The sequence below is a fragment of the Monopterus albus genome, unplaced genomic scaffold, assembly GCF_001952655.1.
Source record: "Monopterus albus unplaced genomic scaffold, M_albus_1.0 scaffold164.1, whole genome shotgun sequence".
Taxonomy (NCBI): Eukaryota; Metazoa; Chordata; class Actinopteri; order Synbranchiformes; family Synbranchidae; genus Monopterus; species Monopterus albus.
The window spans coordinates 415450-422720 of record NW_018128044.1 but is presented as its reverse complement, the minus strand read 5'-3'; positions in this window follow the sequence as shown (position 1 = coordinate 422720).

Here is a 7271-nt window from a genome sequence, read left to right as displayed (position 1 = left end):
TTTGTCCCATAGGAGTCTGCTGGTGGCAGGCATATGGGACCTTTGTCGCCGTGGTCACAGTAATAAATATGGTTAAATGTGTTTAACTGTCTTGGAAACAAGAAATGGTCTCCCGTCCATCCACCCCGACCTCCTCCGTATGCAGACTTTGTCACTCGATATTCTGTATCACCTGACTTTCTCCTTTGCTCCCGTCTTTATTGCTGCTGCTGCCAGATGTCGCCTAGCAATAAAACATAACTATGGGTTCTAATAAGCTGATTGCAAAGACAACCTATTGAGTAGTTTTTTTTTTATGGGAGGTCAGTCTCTCTGATAGCTGGTCCAGATAAATGTGTCCCATTAGCTAGTACTCTCTCTCTCATTTAGTTTGATTGGTTTGCTTCCAACCAAGGGGGTAAGGGTTGATTACTTGAAGGTCTGAAATGTTGTTTTTCTTTGTTCTTGTTTTGTGTAGTTGCTGTGCATAGGATAAGGATGCAGCAGTAAGTAAAACTTAACAGATAATATCGGAGTAGGGATAGTGGCCGATAATATTTTGTCAAATTTGAATGAGATCTTGTCTGAAGTTTGTTTGTTATTGAATTTAAACATCTTTCACCCAGCACAGTAACCCTTTTAAAGTGTTTTGTGGAACATAAGATTTAATTTAATATTCATGGATCTAGCTTTTTCTAATCATAGCACAATTGATTATTTGATTTGTGATTTAGGGACCAAATGCCAAACAAGCAGGAGTCTGAGACTAAAACTACAGTGACTGACTATCAAATCATGGACATTGTGCTGTGCAGAAATAGTGCAGGACTTTCATTAATCCTGTCCTGACACACGTGTCAAAATAATCTTAGATCTGAATCCAAACTGAAGCCGGCTATTGTAAACTCATATCATAGTCTTTGTTTTCTGCACAACAGTGTCTTCAGTATTACCAAGAACATTAGTAAATCTGTGTTGCCTCCGATATTTCAAAACTGCCATTGTTTCACTGTTGTAGTGTTCAGGGAGCTGAAAAGAAAAGAGAGGTGAAAAGAAAATGAGTATTGCAGTGACTGTGGGGGGCATCATGTATCTGACTGCTGACAAATTATTGCTTCAGACAAGCTTTATTGAGAAAAATGAGAGCAGAGATTCCACCAGGCTTCGCACTTTACTCATAGTGCCAGTCCTGCTGTGTGTGCATGTGAATCCGCTTAGAGACGAGAGGCTGCGAAAATGACATCACACTCAGATCTTGTTCCACTCTGCCAGTGCAGGGATTTCATGTTCAACTCACTTTTCTCACTCTTCTCTTCTTTCTCTCTTTTAATTACGCACCTCAGTCTCTTAACAAAAAAACGATACGGCCGTGCCTAAGAATGGATAACCTGCAAATCACATTTTTTCTTTTTACTCAAAGAATTTTTATAGTTCATATCTGTTTATAGACTGATATCAGAATTTGGGATTTCACTCTGTCTGCGATCTTCACTGCTGTTACAGCGTTTGTTCTTTAACACACATACAGGTATACACACTCTCCTGTTGCTACACATAATCTACACCGTTATCCCAGGGTAAGTGCTGCTTTATTAGCAGGGAGAGCGAGCGCATCCAGGAGTCAGACTCGGGGTTTCTCTGGTAGCAGGCTCAGTGAACATTTCAGCACTTAAAACACACACAAATTCTAGAGGAACATTATTTCTTGTTTGGCAAGTGCTAGATGTGAGGACCAGGGCATTAAACTGGCAATAATAATACCGATAAAAACATGAATTAGTACTCAAAGAACACAGCTGTAAGATGACGAGATGAAAGTTAGTAGTAGTCTAATATGACTTTATGACTTGATACCTCCTCATAATCTTATAATGGCTTAAATATCGCACCAAAGTATATCTTTTTTCTTTATTTTCAGTGATTGGCCAAATCCAGTATAATAAAACAAAGTTATAAGTATTTACATTATCAAATGATCTGGTTTCAGCATTAATGATGTTACACAAATTAGTGAAAAATGAGAATAATTCATTTAAAATTTCCCAAAACACCAAGAATTGAATTTTATTTTCATAAAGAGAAAATAGCAGTAATCTTCATTTTTACTGGATAAATCGGTTAATGTCAAAACATGTTTAACCATTGTTCAACACAAGGTTCGGCACCCCCCACATCCTTTCTCCTTCACAATAAGAGCTGCAACTGGCTCCCCACACATTGCATCATACTGTTACTTTTATGTAGGCAGCCAAATAATTATTGAAGAAAAGTACAGTATCTGTAGCTTAACCCTCACCATGTAGAATCTGAAACTAGGAATTAATTTGTGATTTTATTTCAAAATGACAAAGATTGATCATTTTTCATTATTTTATTAACTAATTCATTTTCTTTTGGTCTACTAATCAGTTAATCTACTAATAAATTTTCCTCTAGAGTGGAGATCAGTGTGAAGGATTATTGGCTCTGGTTGGTTTGATGAAGTTCCAATCAGGATTGTTTGCTCATAAGCCAGGCACGTCTGCATCTGTGTCCCTAAAATCACATTAATATAAAATAGTAAACAATGGACAAATAAAATACTAGCATACTAAAAACTACACACTAAGAAGACGACACTGAGCTTCCTACACAGATCTCAACTGGCATGCACGTGTCATCATTTCTCAGCAGTGACTCTTAGCTTTTTTTTTTTTTTACGAGCATTAGTCAGTTCAAGACTGTTTCATCAGAGCCTTGAGAGGCCCCTCTCCTTCAGCTCCAGGTCAGGGTCCCCTGAAGGACAGGGGGAGGTAGATGGATGGCTGACAGGTGGCTTTGGAGAACTGCAGGTGGTTGATGGGCAGGATGACTGAGTGTCGCTGCTGTTTTAGCTTTGAATGACTGTAGAGGGCTACAAGACTGCCAGGGCTGAAGGGGTTAAGAAGTGAAAGAGGAGATGGATAGAGTGGAGCTCGCAGCGCTTGAATAAATGAACAATCAAAATATGTAACTTGAATTTTTTTTTAAATTACATTATAGCTTTTAATGAAACAATTTCATATCAGAAAATAGGCGGAGACTGGATTTTATTTCAATATTTTCTTAATCAATTAGCTAATCAATGCATCTGCAAAACATCAGTAAATATACTACAGCATCCTAAAGCCCAACACAGTGCCCTCGAGCAGCTTGTTTAGTGTAGCCAGCGGTCCAGAATCCAAACATATTCAGTGTGCAAACACATAAGACAAAGAAAAAGGCACTTGACTTGAAAATTATTTAAGCTATTAATCAGTTATCAACGTGGTAATAGTGTTTAGCTAACTGAGTAATAAACTTGATGTTTAGCTTTGTATGACACGTCTGTGGTCACTTTCTGTTTTTATTTTTTTCTTATATGACAAGATTTTACTTTGTGCTTGTCTTTTGTGTTCTGAGTCGTCACATCAAGCATTTTAGTTTTTCAGCCGACCACTCCAGTTTTCCCCTGTTACATGCTTCGACCTCTGAGCCAGTACTTTTGGCAACACACTCCTGATAAAAGCTCTTGCAGATAAAGTGGCGCTGTACTACAGGTACGTTTTTGCCGGCTGATTTTTTTTTTCTTTCCTTTTTTACAATAACATGGACTAATTGAAAACTGGTCAGATGTTATGTAACTCTCCATTTGCAGAACCTGTTAGACAAGACTGTACTCAACCTCCCGAGAACATGTTGAACCCTAAAACCCAAAGAGACCTTGGAGCACGCAAAGAGAGGGGCTGCCGGCTGAATAGAAACAGTAATACAGAAGGATTAGACTGCAACCTTAGAAAGTGTTTCAGCCTCTTGACCTTTTCTCCCATCTGTAGTGTTGCTGTCTGAATTGAAATTGGCTTCATTTGAGAGAGAGGAGACTTTGACAGTGCAGTCAAAATGCTCCACACTGAAAACTTGAGTTTAATTTGACAAACTGAAAATGTTTGAAATGTCTTAACTGTCAGAGCTGAAAGCAGAAGAAATCAACTGGAGTGTAAGTGAATTAAAATGAAAGTTAATTCAAATTTCAGGTGCAAGCCCAGTGGAGAGTGGACATGTCAGTTTGCTTATAAGCTCTGAAAACAGCTGAAGTGTAAAAAAAAAAACGCAGCAGTTCAGCTGAAGTTGAATGTTCTAGGTATTTCTCAACAATGAAATTGGGCATATATATTGTACACAATAAGTTAAACTCAACTCCCAATACTGCGATTTATCTTTTCTGTTTTAAAGATTTTTGGTGTGCTTTCAGTTGCTTATTTATGGTGCAGCTGGCTCTTTATTATCTGCTGCTACTCTTTTACAGAGACCCACCAGTTTGTTGAGAGCACAACTGAGGTTTTCTACTAAGTAATAATTGCTCTGACCCCAAGAGGAGCATGCACTGAAATATAGCATCATGACTTTACTTCTGAACGTCGTTGCAAAATACAGAGTAGTTTCTTTGGAAAAGAATTGTTACAAAAACAGCTGTTGAATTTTCCAAGAGTTCAAACTCTTTTACATATTATGCCTTATGTTCTGATTTTCACAGAATCACATCTGTGTGATTTTTACGAGTGAGAAACTGCCTTGGAAATTAAACGGGGCTAAGTAAAACCATAAAGGAGACAGACCCATTAAAAGCATATGTACTGTAATAACAACATCCAGCTGGTTGAATACAAAACATATTGGGTCAAATCCATCAGACAGAGGAAGAGGAATTCAGTTTTACTTCAGCTGAAGCTTTACCTGCTTTTATCTCTTACTTCAAGTGACAGTTCAATTATTTTCAAAGCTTCCACTTAAGCTAAAGATTCATATTCATCTTTGAGTCATCTCTCATTTAATCACACGAGATTTCTTTCTATTTGGCTTCAAATCAGAGCAGGTGAGGTCAATCGGCACAACATCTTTAATCACACATACCTCTAGCACTCTGAGCTAAAAGGTCTTCTACAGTTGGATTTACAGGCTGATTTCTGGGAGGAAGGAGGATGATGGATACGATGGCAGAGATCAGGTAGAGGAGTGGAGTTGCTCTCTGCCTCTCTCCCGGTCAGTGCCAGTCTGGCTCTGACTTGAAGGGACCTGGGCCTTTGATGAAAATTTGACCAGTAAAAGTACAGCTGGTACTAGCTGCGTGCACCCCACTGGCAGGCTTTTAACGTTCCTGCCCACGTACATATCACAGCATGTAACGTCCTCTGCTGAAGAAAGGCAAGAAGGAAAGGATGGTAGGAAGGAATCACCACACTTAACTACTTTATACTCACAGGAAATAATACAATACTTTTATATAATAGTCCTTTATTGGTTGTTTTTCTGTTTGTATGTTAATGTACAAGTTGTATGAATTTTATCCAGCTACATTTCCTTTGTGAGGCATCAACAGCACACACAAGAAAAGGACCTAAAATGTTGATGAATGAATCGGCAATAAATAGTCAAGAATGAACAAAGGGAGGAATCATGGAAAGAAGAAGTAGAAACAAGGCAAGAATCAGTAAAAAAAAAAAAACTGGATAAGAGAGAAATCTAGAAATGAAGGAATGACAGCGTTATTGAAAGTGACAGCTTGAGACAGATGATGGTAAAGATTTTATAGTACAGGTAAGGGGTCTGGAAAAACTAAGGCAGAGTATTTGGCTCTCAGGTGTCTCATTGTGTGCCCACAGGAGCATGATCGGTGCAAATAACGGATGAAATGGATTTCTTCATTGAAAAATACTACACAGAACTTTTTATTATTTTATTCTTTGTTAGAATTCTTAATTTCTTCTAGTGACTTTAGGCTGAGGATGTACAGCGTACAGAAACAGTATTTAGTTAGTTTTTGTTGTTGTTGCCATATAACATGTAGCTACTAAATGCAAGGAACAGAGAACTTCACAGCGTCTGGTTGATTAAAAGTGGCTGAACCATCTCAGAGACTCTTCTCTGTTTACCAGGGAAGGTCTTCCAGTTTGTGGCACTGGAGGATAAGCAAGCGATAAGAAAATGCTTGAATATTTGAAGAAAGTGAGCCATGGAAAGTGTTAATCTTCTGATTAGAGTCAGATTACCCTTAAATCAATCGGTCATACTGACAGATTAGTACTCATTGATTAAAGTTTATAAATACTGTGTAACATCTGCTTATATGTTGAAGAGGTTGCTAGATATTCATCATCATCATCATCATCTCTCCTCTCCAAACTGACAATAGAATGACAACACAACGGGGAAACGAACTCACAGGACACTTTCTAAAGTTCGGCCAAAGCAAATATGAGGCCTTTAGCATTTCACTGTTTCAAAATGGGTATTTTTCTAAATTAAATTATTTTTAGTTCAAATGTGCGTTTTTGAAAATCCATACCCCGGCTCTGTGTCATTGCTGAGTTGCTGTGAAAGGATAAGTCCTAGTAGTTGAATGCAGGTTTTTATTTTATTTTATTTTTTGGGCTACATAGAGAAATTGCACTTGGCTTGACAACACCAGCAATAAACTGCCAGGACAAAGATATCGACTTGGTTTGGTGAACTCAGGCCAAGTGGTTCTTACAAATGACAAATGATGTACTGTATGTAGACTATGCATCAGTTAGTCTCGACCATGTGTGGCACATACCTGAAACAGATACCCGATTGTTGCAAGTCTACTGCTCAGCCAGATAATCTCAGGATATACTGTATGAATAGCCACGCTAACACTGCCACCCACTGTGGTATTGTTTGCTGTTTGCAGGCAGCCAGTACCAGCTTTACTGTGCTGCACCACAGCACAGATCTCTTTGACTTATTTGGCTTGGCACAGTTTGGCTGTTCCATAGATTTCTGTAACACGAACAACAGAAATTAGCTGAAGTTTAGGTTCCTGTTGCCAGACTTTGATTCATTCCCTGGAAGGTTTTATTGTCAGTAATTGATCAGATGGCACAAGAATCTGCACAGCCTGACTCGGATTAGCAAAGCACACCTCCAGCAGTTCCCTCGGCTAATTGATTGGGCTCCATTAAGTTTGCTTTCCCCAAGTACATTCACAAATCTCAGCAAATCCCTGATCTGCAATCAGGCAAGCATTCATCTTCCACTGCCATACTCAGCCTTCATGATCACATCAAGCAATTTCTGATATTGTTGCAAACAGACTGTGAGTGGACTGCAATAGAGGCTTTGGAAACTCATTTGAATTCGGTCTCACCCAGCATGCCGCGTCATTAGAGGATATAGTGCTGTCTAATGACAACTTGTGTGATTGCCACCATGACAAATGGTTGTTAAAACACAACGTTTTCCAGGTTATTTTCACAGAATAAATGGGGGTTTTT